The 17,007-nt window shown below is 40.1% G+C and overlaps 1 pseudogene across 1 annotated transcript in view; it reads right to left on the reverse strand.

Moving 5' to 3' along the window:
• The window catches only part of LOC148031608 (serine carboxypeptidase-like 42), a 114,675-nt pseudogene extending 105,774 nt beyond the window's left edge, over nt 1–8,901 (reverse strand). Inside the window, exons 1-3 of the transcript XR_015691958.1 lie at nt 8,672–8,901; nt 7,920–8,027; nt 557–649 (exon numbers count right to left, since the gene is read on the reverse strand). The product of XR_015691958.1 is annotated as a serine carboxypeptidase-like 42 (transcript). The remainder of the gene's footprint in view (nt 1–556; nt 650–7,919; nt 8,028–8,671) is intronic.
• Nucleotides 8,902–17,007: the final 8,106 nt, after the last annotated feature.

Here is a 17,007-nt window from a genome sequence, read left to right on the forward strand (position 1 = left end):
CTTCACCTAGGTGATGAAAGAAATGCCTGGGACTCCCCCTTCAGTGAGGGACAACCCATATAATCGACTCCCAAGGTTGATGACACTGACAAGGCACTTCTTCTCAAACTGGTTTTGCCGAGCCTTAGCTGATGTCTTTGCTATTTGGCTGAGTCAAATGCCATACCCATGCCATAGTGTGCCCTAGTTACGATATGCTTGAGCATCCCTTTCCTCACAATCTTCCACCTCCATCGCTTAATTGCATGTTCTGCAGAGTGATCATCCTTAATCGAAGTGTCACACCTGTAAGAAAAGTTAGGAACCTTTGGCTTCAGCTACTTGCCATCAAATTTTCTTCACAGCTTGCTGCCCAGACCAGTGATTGCCTGTCCTTCTGGTTCACTTCACATACATACCAGTGATTGCCTGTCCTTCTGGTTCACTTCATATACATACCAGTGTGTAGCAACACACAAAACAAAAGATATTCTGAGAATACATGCCCCATGAAATTTAAGTAATATGCAGCCAAGTCTACATACCGAAGTGAATTAAAGCACTCTACCTTAAATACCTGTCTTCTGGTCATTAGTTGTAAGATCAGCTGTGGTGTTACTATAGGAGAAGCCCACTCCAGCAGGAGACTCAAGGAATAAGACATTTGATGCTGCAAGAAAAAATTGAATGTGTCTACACAGTACCCAAAAAAATCTCTAGCTGGACGCTTGTGGGTTATGTATAGTTCTAGCTAGTGAAACAGCAGTATGGTATTTCTTTTATACAGGGGATTTAAGGAATTAAGGGTTTTGATACTGCAAGCAAAATTTGATAAAGCACCACAAAACACTGTAACCAGACACTTATAGTTTAGCCATGTCTAGATAGTGATAAGTCTATGATGTTTCCTTTCTTTTGAGTATAAAAGATGTGTCATCGATTTGATCGTGTATTTTGTGGCAATTTGGAGTTGTCCCCCGCAATTGTGGCTAAGCAATGGAGAAAATCTTTACATGTGTTACAAATTATGCACATGGGCAGATCAATGCCCGGTCATCAATAAAAAGGCGACTACATGTGCCCCCATCAATGAAAAGGCTACTACATGAGCTTCTGTCTCTCTTTTTAAATGGATTCTCGTGGCTAATCCATGTACAAGTCAAGCACATGAGAGAATAAAAAAAACTAAAAAGGCACGCAAATTTTGGCCATTTTATAGCTTCTCTATTGTGCCTGACAACATGGTAGCAAAGGTAACTAATTATACTGATGGAAAGCATGTAAAATATGGAAACCTTCTTGAAATTGTTTTGAGGTGGATGTGATGGCATTCATGTATGTTGGTTTCAAAACCTTGTCATCAAAAGACACTAAAGCACATGTTTGAGATGCATATCAACAAATGCATTGCTATAGATAATGACTTAAGAGCCACATTCATGCATTAGTGCTATGAATATGCAGATAACAAAAGGGTAGCTTCACAAGTTATGAGGTGAGCATGCACCACTGGACTTGTCAACGAGATGCCCATCCAACACACAGCATCCATGGGAGGACATCGAACAGAAATGACAGCTCCTATAAGGATGGCCGAAGAGGTAGTAGGCTGTATGTAACATGGTCATTATGAGGCGTTGCAAGGTGATCACAATGGTTAGCCAGGATGTAATGAGGCAGCTGGACTCTCGACTGCCAAATTGAGCTAGTACCCAACGGCCCTCCTCCTGATACTCATTATCCAGCTCTCCGTCTCCAATCTCCTCCTCCCCCTTTCCAGTCCCACTATCTCTCATGTGTGCATTGCCATTGAGTTCGCATAATTTATGGACTGGATAGATATGGGAAAAGCCTTGGATACTGCACCACATCTCATGCTAAAGATGCCATTAGGGGAGAAAAGGGGCAAAGTGATCTAATGGCTCCAGCAAGATGGGTGTCCCGATGCATATTCTTATGCTCGTCTTTTGCTTAGACACATAAACAGGATAGAGCACAAAGTGTTGCACAAGCTGCACGAACGACTCTTTCGTATCATACAAGAAAGGAGCCTGCACGAAAGATGCACTAACTGTATTTGGGTCCACAACCACCCATAATATTGCTGGTTACAGACAAGGTTCAGTAATTCCAAATTCTTGTCTTTGAAAGCATCATTTGGTGTTGGAAGATCTTCCAGTCAAAATCAGATTTCTGCCTGCGCTGGGCTAGTTCTTGTCACCTCAGCTTGACTATAATTAAGCTCAATCATTGAAAAGCTCAATTTTTGAGTGTAACTAAGCTCAATCGTAATTGACTATAATTAAGCACTAAATTGACAAGGCGGGTGCTCATGAATGGTGCTGTGCCCGTACTTTGCATATCCACAAATGGAGCGTACAAATTGCAAGACTGCCCACGTGCTAACAGATGATTTTTGCCACGTGCGGAACCTCTCGGCAGATTCGGGAATCTTTTCTTTATTCTACGAGCTTTTTAAGTGAACGACCTTGTGGAAGGTTCAAGGCATCCAATGATTTTCTTGTTCGATGCCACTAGAAAGATAATGACTTGGTATATTGTTGGTAAGAAAAGCAAAAGCCTTCTTTAAAAACTTTAATAAGTGATAACTACACATAAGGTTTCACTTTACATCATTAGTTTTTACAAAAACTTGAATATGAGTTAGAAAAATTACATATTGTAAATGTATGAATCATGACCTAAATTTGAAACAATTTACTCAACTCAGAATTTCCACTAACAACGTATATAATATACTTTTTAAAATTTAAAATGAATAGTAGTACATTTGTGCTAACCATGACAAATTGATATATGTGGTACATATGAGCTCTAAGCTTTCCTAACCAATCTCTTAAGCTCTAAATCCACAATCTCAGCATTTAAAATGAATAGTAGATTTGTGCTAACCATGACAAATTGATACATGTGGTACATATGAGCTCTAAGCTTTCCTAACCAATCTCTTAAGCTCTAAATCCACAATCTACTCCTAAATGACACCATACATCTAGTAGATAAACTTTGTTAAGACACTTGGTGCTCTATTATTTTCTAAGGCTTCCGCACTCAATCGCTTGCTCTTTTGTTTGTAAATGCACCATTACCATTAGTAGCCCAATTTGAGTGCTAAAAATAAAAACCCACCTAACAATGTTGTTTGACACTTTAAATTTGTGCTAGATGTACCTTCTAGAACATGTCAATTGATAACCTCTTAATGAACCAAAGAGAGTAAATACCTTATATTTTTCTTTGAAGAGCATTGGGTCCTCAAAAGGCATCACTAAATCTTTAGAGTACATTTATTGTAGGTACACATACACAAAAGCTCTCAAACGGAATAAAGGGAGAAGTAGCAATAAGATACAACCATGCATAAAAACATGAGCCACTTAAACATTTGTGAATGGAAAATGAGATTGTGGTCCACTTATTTTTTCTCGAGTGGCTGCAAGTTGAGTAGACCCCCCCTCTCGTGTTGTGACACGACAACTAGTTGTAATTTGGCTCCTATACTCCACTTCCATGTGACCTAAGATTAGATTAGGAAACTAGCAATTGATTTTGGGCTCATGAGAACAACTCTGATGGCATAATGGCACATTCATCTCAAGCTTGTAGTTTAAGTGACACATGGGATCATCAAAAACACATTAGACATGGTACGAATGGGGGAAAAGGAAGTGAAATCATATTTGGCATGCTTGACTTGCTAGCTACCATGCATGTTTTGTGGCTTTATACACGTCAAGTGCTTCCACAAATTTGATAGCACATTTAAAAAATTACATTGAATCTTAAATTGTTAATTGTTGCATATACCATGTTCACTAGTATATGACAAGACCCAAATACCTATTGGCATCCATAAGAGTCAATTGTGTCACTTGAATTGAGCACCAATAACAAAAGAGTACAAAACTTTGCTTGGAATCTTCTTCCTCCTTTTTGTTGGGGGAGTACATGCGTCCATGCGCATGCTTGGTTGGATAACTACAGATATCTCCTTTTTCTAAAATGCAAGAAATAAAAAAAAGTTTTACTAGTACAATCTACCCAATGGGAAATTTCCCGTTGCGGATTTTTGATAAGCTACCACCTGAAAGGTTTTAGAGCAAGTGTGAGCTCACAAAGAGGAATAGAGAAATCTAGCCTATGGGAGATATCTCTTAATGCATCTTTAGAATCTTAAATTTTGTGGCTTTATACACATCAAGTGCTTCCACAAATTTGATAGCACATTTAAAAAATTACATTGAATCTTAAATTGTTAATTGTTGCCTTCTTGTTCAGTATTCTCATAGACTTGATTGACATCATTAAGACATGGGGTGCCATTTCCTTGTGTGATTGGCAGTAACACGATATGAAAGCTTGCCTACAAAGGATTAGATTGGAAAGTTTAGTAAGGTCTCTCTTGGTTCTCTCCTTTCTAGGTTTTGTGTAGTAGGAAAAGAGAGAATATCTACCACAACTTTTGGGAATGAGGGGCAACATGTCCGATATGACAAAGATTTGAGAAATCTATGTTTAGATCAAGTTTCCATTGCACCATCGATGTAAGCGAGTTCTCCTAGGCAGCAAAGGTGACATGAGTAAGGAGTTGTGGAGGCTTTGGGAAATAATCAAAGCTCTTGGGATTAGGAAGAATTTGGTCATCATGTATGCTAATCAAAGTACTCAACTGTCCTATGGTGATTAAAAAGGATTGGGGTCATCAGAAATGCTAGGGATCATAATGTATCAAGATATGGAAATGACACAGATGGAGATAGGTCTTTGAAAGTTGTTTTGGTGCTCTAAGGGTCATTTAGGAGAGTTAAAACAAAATTGTCTCATTCCTTAAAGCAAAGTCGACTTTGATATATCTGTTATGAGTGTGTACTTTTAGCTCTTAAATATAAAGTAAAGGGGCCAATAAAGTGACCCCCCCCCCCCCCCCCCCAAAAAGCGAAATGTACCCCATCCCAATTTAGTGACAATTTTGGACAACAAGATGCATGTTGTTTAGCAACCTTAAACTAATACTTATGTATTATACATAAGTTTAATGTGAGATACCTTTTCTATATTTTAGATTTTGTAAAACCTTAACACAATACATGATATAGTGTCACTCGATTGGCTCCGCATGGTTGCTCTTCTATAAACCCTTCATTATTTAGTAACTAGGCCTACTTAATTAAGATATTTAAGATTCCCTGGTTTTTTTGCTATGGAATGTAAATAAATAAAAGATATTGTGGGGGATTGTTAGATGTCTCCCATTGGCCCCTTCACCTTGATTTCAAACCAATGTTCACATAAAAACCCAAGGCATGTGAAATATACCATGTTCACTAGTATATGACAAGACCCAAATACCTATTGGCATCCATAAGAGTCAATTGTGTCACTTGAATTGAGCACCAATAACAAAAGAGTACAAAACTTTGCTTGGAATCTTCTTCCTCCTTTTTGTTGGGGGAGTACATGCGTCCATGCGCATGCTTGGTTGGATAACTACAGATATCTCCTTTTTCTAAAATGCAAGAAATAAAAAAAAGTTTTACTAGTACAATCTACCCAATGGGAAATTTCCCGTTGCGGATTTTTGATAAGCTACCACCTGAAAGGTTTTAGAGCAAGTGTGAGCTCACAAAGAGGAATAGAGAAATCTAGCCTATGGGAGATATCTCTTAATGCATCTTTAGAATCTTCCCTATGAGAGCAAGTGTGAAGTAAGGGTGGAATAGAAATGTAATCTACCCAATGGGAGATATCTCTTAAGGCATTCAAATTCTGTCCTACAATGTAAAAACTCTCTTCTTTTTATTAGAATCTAGAGTATAATCCTCCCCTTAATACTCTTTATATTGTATTCTCCTTTTTCTACATTTTTCATCCTAAAGCTAGAATAACTCCCTCTCTCTCTCTCTCTCTCTCTCTCTCTCTCTCTCTCTCTCTCTCTCTCTCAAGCTAGAAAAACACAAACAGAGACACACACACACAAACTTTCTCTCTCTCTCTCATCTCTCCGATAGATAAACAGAGAGGAAAGTCAGAGAAAGACGCCGCTGTCATGGGCACATTCAACAATGAGAGGAAGCTCCTCTTTCTCTCTCTCTCTTTTTTTTTTTCGTAAAAGGTAATTGTATTAATTATGAAAAAAATACAAGATTACTGGATTACAAGATACATGATGACACAAAGCCATCATGTGAAGAGGTTTTCTCTTTCTCTCTCTCTCTCTCTTTTTTATCTGATTACAAGATACACGAGGGCCCTAGGCCAACGTGTGGGGAAGCCCCGTAGTGATGCACTGAAAAGGTTACACCAATCATGGCAACGACCCAGAGGCAATTGCCATATGCCACGGATGCAAGTCCTCCCGAGGGAGCAAGTCGGAGTGTCGGATGATATCTAGCTGCCAATGCAAGAGCCCTTTAAGCCTGGCAATATGTCGGGGAACATTAGAGGCCGAATCAAAGAGAAAAGCATTGCGCGTGGTCCAAATGTGCCAGCATCCCCAATATCTGAAAAAGTGAAATAAGATCTTCTCATGCAACTGTGGAGGTGCGGGATACTTCGGGCGCACAAAAACCCAGTCGAAAGGAGTTAGCGAGGACCCCACCACCGCGCGCCAAATGTGCGACAAGAGCGACCAGATATTCTTGGCGAGCGGGCAAGAGAGAAAACGATGTCGGGCCGATTCCGCCGGTGTGGTACAGAAGAAACAATTGCCATTCGAGATGCGACGCTTGGCAAGGGCCGAGGCCAGAGGAAGACCACCAATCATCACCCGCCAAAGAAAAACCTTGCATTTGAAAGGTGTCTTATTTAGCCAGCCCTCCATCAGCGTTTTCTGCCACCATGACAGCGATTTCCGCAGTCCCCAAACAGTATTAGCTTTCTCTCCTAGCCATTGGTGATCTTGAACAAGAAGATGATACACCTGATTAGTAGAGGCCTTTTCCAGACTGAGGCGGCCTGCAAGGTCCCAGTCCTGCCAAGGACGATCCACAGTCAAGGCAGGAAAGGGTTGCCGACCCTGAAGTTCCGACGAAAGCTGCTCCCATAAATCACGGTATCCACGCGGGATCTTGAAGAGTCGCCGAGCAGTCCGAAATGATACGAGGACATTGCGAGTGGCAAGGGTAGCATCCGCAACCGACGTCACACCTAAACGGGCCATGCGATTAAATCTTGGTCTGAGTTGATGTTTATCTTCCCATGAAAGGAGTCTCGATACTGCCAACAATTCCAGCTGAAAGGAGTTAGTCTGCAAGCGGTCCCCTACTGGGTGCCAACGGGCCTTTTGGAGCACCACTTTCCAAGAGCCGACCAAGTGCAGTAACAAAGAGGAGGAGGGACTGGAAATACGAGAGTCAGCATTAAGGACATGCCACCAGGAGGCCCGAAGCCGTGTGTTGCCATGGGGGAGCCCGCTGTCCTCAAGAAAATAATGGGCTATGATGGTCCATGGGTGATGGTCCACACACATGGCACGAAAAAGGGACCAACGGAGAGCTAACAAATGAGTGTGTGCATCCAAAATAGCTCCTCCACCCATGCGCTTAGGGGTACATGCGTGTGACCAAGAAATCCAGGAAATGCCGGCCTGCAGTGAATCCTTCTTCCACAGCATGAAACGGATAGGATGAGTGAGGGCCTTCAAAGTAGTAGGCGTCCATGGCAACAAAGGCAGGAAATACGTTAGCATTGGAAGCATGATTGTCTGGGCCACTTTGAGGCGGACATGGAATGGCCACGCTTGCGACTTCCAATACATAAACTTCGCCGCCAATTTTTGTGAAATCCACTCCAGCAGGTCTTTTGGCCGTACATCCACCCCCAATGGGTATCCAAGATGCTCTCTCTCTCTCTCTCTCTCTCTCTCTCTCTCTCTCTCTCATCCATTCATTCATCAATCATCAGATAGAGACTAGACTTGCCTCTGTTCCACGAATGCTTGTTGCGAGTGAGCCCCCTGCCATAGCCGTTCGGGAAGAACGGCCCCAGCTCCTCAAACGCTCCATTCCCCACCGACGAGCACCCCGGCCCTGCAACAATCCATTCAATCCATCACCCATCCTTAATCTCACCCGATTAGTGCAAGTTCAGTCCATAATCCCTCCCTATTAATCTCACATGCCTAGCGCTAATCAAAGCCAATTTCTCTGGCACAATCCAGTATAATTACATTATCACTCTCTCTCCGATTTAATTATCTCGGATGGTCCCTGAAACACTCCAATCACAGCCACCGCTTATTTCATGGCATGCAGATGGTAAGCAGTGTTTTAATTACAGCCATCACTTGGTTAGGTGCATGCAGATGGTCCAGCTCCAGGCTGCTGAGCTAATTAACCACATTTGCAGCATGGTTAATTAATCGTGAGACAGAAGATGGTTAGTTAGCTGAGATATCAAAATGCAGGAAGGAATGTATGGCAGCCTGAGTGATTGAATTGGCATCAGATGATCTGGGATTCTGACAGCGCTATTGATTGAATTGAGATCAGGTCAGCTGCGATTATGGCAATCACTGATGAATTGGCAGATTCAGATTATAGCTGGAATTGAGGTATAACCTCATTCTGATGGGATCAAAGTCAGATTAGCTGGACTTATGGCACCCTGATCAGTTTGATGGAACTGAAATTAGTTTTCATACTACGTGGGTGGATTAGCCATGTTGCATTACCTCCATTGAGCCACAGGGTGAGGGGCTTTGTATGAGGGCTGGATTGAGCCTCCACAAAGTAGTAGAAGAGAGCACGCCCGGATGCAGCGTCAACCGTGACGTAGCCGGCGTACTGGCGGAACGGCACCGGGGAGCTGCCTGATGAGGTCCTCAGCCGGGGTCCCTTCCACAGTGTGCACCACCACCACCACCACCACCACCACCACCAGTATATTGATGAAAACCCTCATGCAATTCATCATTCTCTTCCTCTCAGTACCACAGCCTCCTGCAATATCTATGTCCAATTTATATTGCTAGCTCTGATGTTAGCCCATCTTTGATTCCCCCATGCGGCCTGCACCATCACTATATCACATTAAGAGCCCCCACCCATGTCATTAATGACGCTCCCTCTCCCTTCTCAGCTTCCTCTCTGTGTGTGCGCAGCAGCTACCTCCATGGCTGTAAACTTGAATTTCTTTGACAATGAGACGAAGGCTACAAGCGGCTAAATATACTCATTAGGCTCCCTTTCCTCTAATGCAACCCCAGTGAGATTAGATAATTCTACAAAGACCAAAAGACTTGACCAGCCATGTTACCGCAACCCCTGCCCACCTCCACCGCCATAACTTCCTGCCCCTTCCTGCCTCAGGCAAAATTCAGAATCGGCCATGGAAATAGGAAGAACCTGCACCAGGCCTCGTCTCTTCTACCCCCTCTCCTCGGAGTTACTTATATATATATACATCTACTAGCTATATGTGCAGACACACACGTGTATGTATACACAACATCCATGTAAACGAATATTTTGTCGTTGCTGTTTTTGAATTTGGTATTCCAATTATTTTACAACTTAATCTAAATTTCCTCCAACTCAACAAGAAAAAAAAAAGAAGAATGTGAAATCACTTAAGCCCTCCCTCCCCCCAAGGGAAGACTATGTGCTAAAGCTCCTAAATGCCTTAGCTAAAACCCAATGGGTTGGCAACTTGGCATTACTTCAAGAGAAGAACACTGAATTGAGAATTAGCTATGGTCCCTTTTTCCTGTACAGACACGAAGAAAATATAAAAGAGCCGAATATTGGTTGTTATTTTTTAATTCTCGTTGTATCTAAAGACAAAGAAAGAGATTCAAAACATAGAGAATACCATGTGAACAGATATTATCGTAAAATGCAATAAAAATTGTATTAAGAGTTGTAAATATATAACGCTTACATTTATGAAAAATTCTTTAATATGGATTGTAAAAGAAATCCTTTAATCTTTTGAAAAATACACTTTTCTTGATAGTAAACAAAAAGTAAGCAACAAATTTCTAACATCATGATGGGATATGGTAGATGTTTTCATGCAGAGGAAAAAAACAAAAAAAATTAATACCACCAAGTTCATGGAGCCCTTGAATATTGAGTCTTACTTGGAACTTCAATAAGGGATTACTCAATTAACAATAACAAGTTAGAAACATGATATATATTGTTCATATTGAAATACCTAGGGACATCCAGTCAAGGAGAATAATTGAAATCCGTAGGAACATCAAGGAGTCATGTTTATCATGTGATTGACAATGTGATAGGGGAGGAGTACCAAAGACAATGATCCCATAAATTAAAAGGGAGAGCTTAGGAAAAAGTTATAAAAGACTAGCATGGAAAGAAAAAGGAGGTCAATGAAGGCCAAAGATCTTTAAGTATCTTGAAGAGTATTCAATGGTAGAGTGATTGAAACCATTCTATAAGTGCATGCTTATCAATTACAAAGTTGAAGAAAAACCCACAAAAGCACGACCTAAAAGTCTTAAAAATGCTAGCATGCCTCATTGCCAATTAAAAGCTACATATTAAAGACGAATCTTTACTAAACTTGATTAGTTTTGGCTCATTAAGGTGCATGTAATGCCCATAAACTGTCCTTTGATAGAAACAACAAAAAAGTGTATGAGTCCATGCAAAGAAGAGCCTCTTCCCTTGTAAAACTTTAAAGTGAAAAGGCAACATGTAACCAAGACCAATGAAAATTATCCATTAAAATAGAGTGAAGAGGAAGACAAGTAATGCCTTTACATGCATGAGAAGTAAATGAAAAGATGTGGTTGATGTAGTCATCATACTAAATAGTTGGCAAAGTAAGAAATGAGAGCCAAAGATTAGCTATAGCCCTACAAGATGGAGAGAAATATAGGGTAAAGAAATTTAATGTGAACAGGATTTATGATCCTCACTAGAATGTGCAAGTAAGAAGAAATGTGTGGAAGTAAAAATGAAAAAAAGAAAATGGACCAAAGGATTTAATCACAAAGAAAGTGAATTACAATATCATATCTTGTCTGAGTTTTAACAGATAAGGTCTCTACTTTTAATTGTCATAGATGAAGAGGAAGGATCAAATCCATCACATTAAATAGTTAGTTAGCTATTAATAGAAATTAAGTAAAAAACTTGAAAGACTAAAAAAATAAGTAAAAATCTTAAATACTTGTCAACCCACCAAATGCTACTAGGTGAGCTTTCAAATACTTTATCTCTATTAACCTAAATGGCTTTGGCTTAATAAGGGATATGGTGTGCATTTAATGGTGAGCCCAGCAAGATCCAAATATTGGCTATGGTCCTACCACATATAAAGAGAGGGAAATAAATATCATGATGATATTGTGTAACAATAACTATGATCCTTTCTAAATGTGGAAGTCAAAAGTAACATGTAAGGATAGGTAAAAAGCATTGAATGAAAAGAAGTCTAATAAAAGAACAAAATAAGATCTCTATATCAAAGAGCATTGCATGATGAGATGAGACCTTTACATGTAATTGAAATTATGGATGTGACTTTTAAAGACTAACATCCATTAGCCTTGATGGATGGCCAAGGGGGATGTATGCCATGCCTTAATGGCAAGACAAAAAATAGTCAAAAGTTGCCAATTGTGAGAGGTTGAAATGAACATGCTTGTGAACTTGGCCAACTAGTTGAGTGGTTCGTAAAGGGGGAGAGGATTGGTGGGAATAGAAGTGGCATCAGATTCAAAAATATTTGTGTTGATGTATGGCAATGCATGTAGAGAGTCTCCGACTAAAAGCACCTCTCAATAGAGGAGCTTTGAGCTTTTTCCATTAGCTCTACTCATGGAGTAGTTAAAACATGAGAATGCCATGCAATGAGCATGTGATATGTTAAAGATCCTAGATATAAGAGGATCTATGCATCTACAACAAGAGAAAATAAGCAATGATCATAGGGGATATGAGAATATCTACAAATCTCTTCATGCAATTTTTCTTTCTATCAAGGCTTAAGCAAACCTATGCTAAAATTACATTGTGCCTATTAAATATAAGTACAACAACACGTAGGGGATGGGCTACATGCTCTAATAGAGTTGATAATGTCATAAGGTTGGCTTTAAACAAGAGTAGTCGTAATATTACTATGAACATTAATGGTAAAGGTAAATATGGACAGAAATGGTGGGATGGAAAATATAGAGATGCTCATTGCAAGGCTAAAAGGGGATAATGATAGAAGAAAATCTTCATAAATATAAGGATAGTGGAGTAAACTCGAAGTTAGGTAGCGTTAACTCCATTAAGCATCATACTTAAACCTTGTTCTCTTAGGCTAAGAATAATATGCATATTTTGCATAAGTATATTGATTGGACCTTGATGGTGTCCCTCTCTTAAGGAAGATACTTTACCCAAACAAGTACTTCTTAAAGTATGAATATGTCCTTAAGACTCTCTTAAGGATTAAAGACTGCCAATGACTAAGGATTACTCTTCTTTCCAAATAAATTTGTATTGTGTCTAAAGCTTGCAAATTGTTTGATGTAACTAGACCATGTTGTTATTTTCTATGCGTAAAACTTAGGCATTAAGATGACTAGTTAGAGATCTCTATTGAGTATCAGGTTGCTAGCCACTCTAGAGATGGGTTGTGAGACCCCAAAAGGACATGAGAGCTTCCAAGGGAGGGAAGAAGGGTCATGAATCCCCTCAGAAATTTCATTATATGTATACCTTCTATATTACGTGTGTTCAAGGCCTATTTATAAATATCCTTATATGTGAATTTTTCCTTAATAAAACATAACCCTTTTCTATTCAATTTGTAAGTTACCCCTTTATATATGACCCTTCTGTATGTAAAAAAATGTGTAAAAATGGTATTTTAAAAAGCCCTTATGTTGAACCCACGTGATACATACATATATTTATGACTAACCTCCCCAAGTGAATCCCTAAACCAAAACACAAGCATAATAGGAAACTTGGGGATTATAGGCCGAGCTTGGCATTAAGAGTTAGAATTTGAGTTTCCAAAGTATTCAAAATAGTGTTGTCATACAATGATTGAAGTTAAATAAAGCAGAATTGGAGACTCCTTAATGTAGCTGTTGTTGTGTTGCAACAATGATGAGAATTAAAGAACAATATTTGTGCATGGATTCCAATTGTTGAGTTCCTTTGTGTTATTGTGTCTTACAAAAGGTGATTGTGATAGCGATTGTGATTTGACATCTCCCTCAAGGGATGTGGAATAGATTGTGAAGCTATTTCTATGTATGCAATTTTCATATTCGTACTTTATGAAATGAATGTTTTTCTAGATGAGCAGTCTATTTTCCTTGATTGAAAATTATGGAAGATATTGATTTGATTTCCATGCCATTAGATGCGATAAGCAAGTGATCTTCTCCCAAGTCCTCGTCATTAGTAGCCTAACTCCACCCAATGCACCTGGTGCAAGAGGTCATTCATAGGGGAACATTTGCTCTTTTGGTGGGATGGGAATCAATGGGGCTCTAGTTGGTGGGCTAGTAATCCCCATCATTGGCTAAGGATAGAGAAGAAGATCTTTGCAAGTCCAATAGACACATTGGAAGGCCTTGAATTCTAGATAAGGGGCAAGGTGATGTTGAAAAGATGATGTGCCATGGAGAAGGTGTAGCTTGGATGATGAGGTGTTGTGCACCTTGGAGAAGGTGTGGATGCTTGAAATAAGAGAAAGTGTTCTCTAAAGGAAAGATTTCAACTAATTTTGTATCAATGCCTAAGTTACGTGAATAAACCAGCATAATTAGTAAACTAAGAAAGTTGTTTGTATATGTCCAAATAGTGTCATAGGATTTAATTAGATAAGTAAATACATTTAGGTGTGTACGTGAGAAATGGGTAAGCATCTCCTTCAATAAAAGCACTCTATGGTTGGATAGGTGTCTCCCTCTATAGGAGTACTCTATGGTTGGGTGGACCCAATTAATCATGTGGCTTCCTAAATGAAGCACTTAGGCTAGAGCTATATGACTTGACTACCTAGGGTTGTGCCTTAGAGCCTAACTAACACCATTGTAGGGGACTAGAGTGTGATTGTATGACAGAGGAATTCAGCCCAGATCCCCTTCATCTTACCTTTGAACAAATTGTAATGTTAGTCCACTCTCAATATTTATTGATTGCAAAGTGACCCTTCTTGATTAGGTGCTAGATTGCTATTAGGAGGCTTAGAAGTCATAGGAATCTCAGGACAAACAATCTTAGTGGGTTGTAGCCAAGCACTTCTTTTGCATGGTAGACTCTGAAATCATCCAAGCAGCTAACTCCATGCATCCCATGAGATTTGGATGGTGTTGCTCATGGAGAGGGACACAAGTGCCTACCAAATGTTACCTCTTTATCCCTAGTAGAGTAGGTATAAATCCGAGTTACATGCCAAGACAAGTTGAGAATACATGCTATTTGTATATGAAGAATGTAGTAATGAGAAATCGTGTTAAGTTTAGATATATTCTTAGAGATGTGATATTGAGTTGAATTGGGGATTCAAAAATGTAGTCCTCCATGGCATGAAAAAATTTATTAAAAGAGAGTTTGATCAACAAGTTTTATAGCTACTTGCTAGATGGTTAAAGTATATTTGGTTGCCAAGGCTAGTGCTACATGCTTGGATTTAGAAGTTGGTAGACTTGTAAATAAATATATTTGCATTTCTCGAGAAGTTGACTAAAAAAGGGTCGGATCATTAGTTTGACGGATTTTTTTACCTACATAAACTTTAGCCAATATATGCTAATTGAGTGAAATCTTGGGAGTGTTGGGGGTAAAGGCGCCTCTGCCTAGCTGCCCATGTATTACTACATTGATAGTCACTGCCATTGCACACTGCAGGTGGCGGGCGCCCGTCACCGTCACTTTATTCTTTATTATTTTAGTGTCAGTTTGAATAAAGGAAGACCCATTTGCCAGTGAGTAGGCACACCCCCCAGTCAACGGGGCAAAGTGTTCCTGCCACTACCAAAACTTGACACAAGTAGGTGTCAGTTTACAAAGATACGGATCCAAAACTGAGACTTAGCTCATAAGCATACATTGAACCAAGATATATGATGTATCATCCCAAAGGGTAAGAAATCCCAAAGTCTCAAGTGTCTGTAATTGCTCAATAGCATGTAACGGCTCAATGCATAAAAGTACTGCCTATTCAATGTCTAATAAGCATTCAAGAATACTCCCACTAGCACAAAAGTCGTATATACGAGTTCAAGAGCTCAAGCCAAGGCAAGACACAGTGCCAATGGCATAAGTCCAAGACAATACATCAATAGTACATCCCGAACATGTAGGTGGTAGAGCATCTGTATGTAGCATCCATAAGCATATAAGACATCAAATACATCCCAATCCAAACTCTGACAAGCCAAGTAACATCCAAGACTACTCCAGATAACCCAAAATGCATCCAAGGTGGAGCTTCAATGAGCACTCAAGCTCAACGTATGCATAGGGTAATCAACCGTGACATGAGCATCAAGCCGTAGGCAACGGGTATGCAAAAACCCAAGAAGCATCACTGTCAAAGCATATACCAATGTCAATAAGTGTGGGCTCAAATAAGCTCAAGCTTCCAAAAGCATCCGGATTCAATGACAAGCTCAAAGTCGTCCCTTGATGATCAATACATCATAGCATAACCCAAGACATACATCCGGAACCAATAGGCATATGTCAAAGCATGAAAGATAGCTTCAGCCCAAGAGTATTCAGCATGCATTTACTATTATAAATGGTGTATTTCCAGCCCCCAAAATTAGGCCAAAATCATAGCATTACATGTAGCTTCAATTCCCCAATCAATCGGGATGCAATAGGCATCAAACCGGTTATGTAGTCATGCCCAAACAAGCATAGACATATAAATACATGCTGTCTCAGACCTGAAATCTGTTGCAGAAGATTCTGTCACCAAAATTCGGCAAATTCGACATCACCATCGTGTCCAAAATGTGTCAAAACCCCAACTTAGACTCTTACCTTGCCTGAATCGGGTTCCGAATGCCCGAGATATGACAAAAAAAGTGATTTTTTGGGCCAAATTTTGAAACAGGCGCAAAAAAAACGTGAGCTAGTTGGGGGGTTTGTTGTCCCACGTGTCAACAATGGGGTACAAATGAGGGCCAAAGAAGGCCTACACCAAGCCTCAGTAAGCCTTGATAGGCTGGAAGCAAGATCCAGGTGAAAGAAGCTCCAAGAAGTGTGAGCTATGGCTACCCACAACTTGTTTACAGCCTGTGAGACCTGAGAACTGAAGTAAACCTTGAAGAAAATTATCAAATACCTCTGATGTAATACCTTGAAGGTGTCCAACAATGTCGGGAAGGTGCTCGAGAAGCCGGGGAGTGACGGGAGCTCGAAGGAGTCGGATATGGCTGCCGGAAAGGAGACCCTATGCAAGTAGGGAGTCAATGGGATGCTGAGAATGCCACGAACCAAGCTCAAGAGTTGGAAAGCAAAGCTCTATTACCAGTTGAAAGGGAGCGACAGATCGAAGGTTGGACTCGAGAGCTATGGCGGGAGAGCAAGAGCAAGAAAGGGGGGAGAGACTAGAAATGGAAACTCCAACAGTCACAATGACCGTCATATGCTTATGCTATGCCTGCATGATGCCGGCTTTGGTCTTGGCAATATCTGATTGCCTTGGGATCTGATTTTGGCACTGTTAGCTCTCTTTTACTAAAATCTGAAATTTATTACAGCAAGCATATATGTATGGACTGACATGGATTTTTCATGCTAAAACACTCTGAAATGATGTACTTTCACTAGTGCTTGGTGAGGAACAGCTTTGGTTTCACTTTCCTCGCCATTTTCCCTCAATTTTGGTGATTTTTTTGTCATTCTTTGCAGTAAATAGCAAGCAGTTTTGAACTGTCTACAATCTTCCAGCCTGCATTATGGCGAGTTCGTCCACTGATCATGCTATTTTCAGCATCACTGAGCTTGATGGTACGAATTACTCTTATTGGAAGAGCTAGATTTGGCAGGTGTTGGTGTAGAAATCGCA

The sequence above is a fragment of the Lygodium microphyllum genome, chromosome 9 (assembly GCF_053477565.2).
Source record: "Lygodium microphyllum isolate KBCC chromosome 9, Lygodium_microphyllum_v1.1.10, whole genome shotgun sequence".
Lineage (NCBI taxonomy): Eukaryota > Viridiplantae > Streptophyta > Polypodiopsida > Schizaeales > Lygodiaceae > Lygodium > Lygodium microphyllum.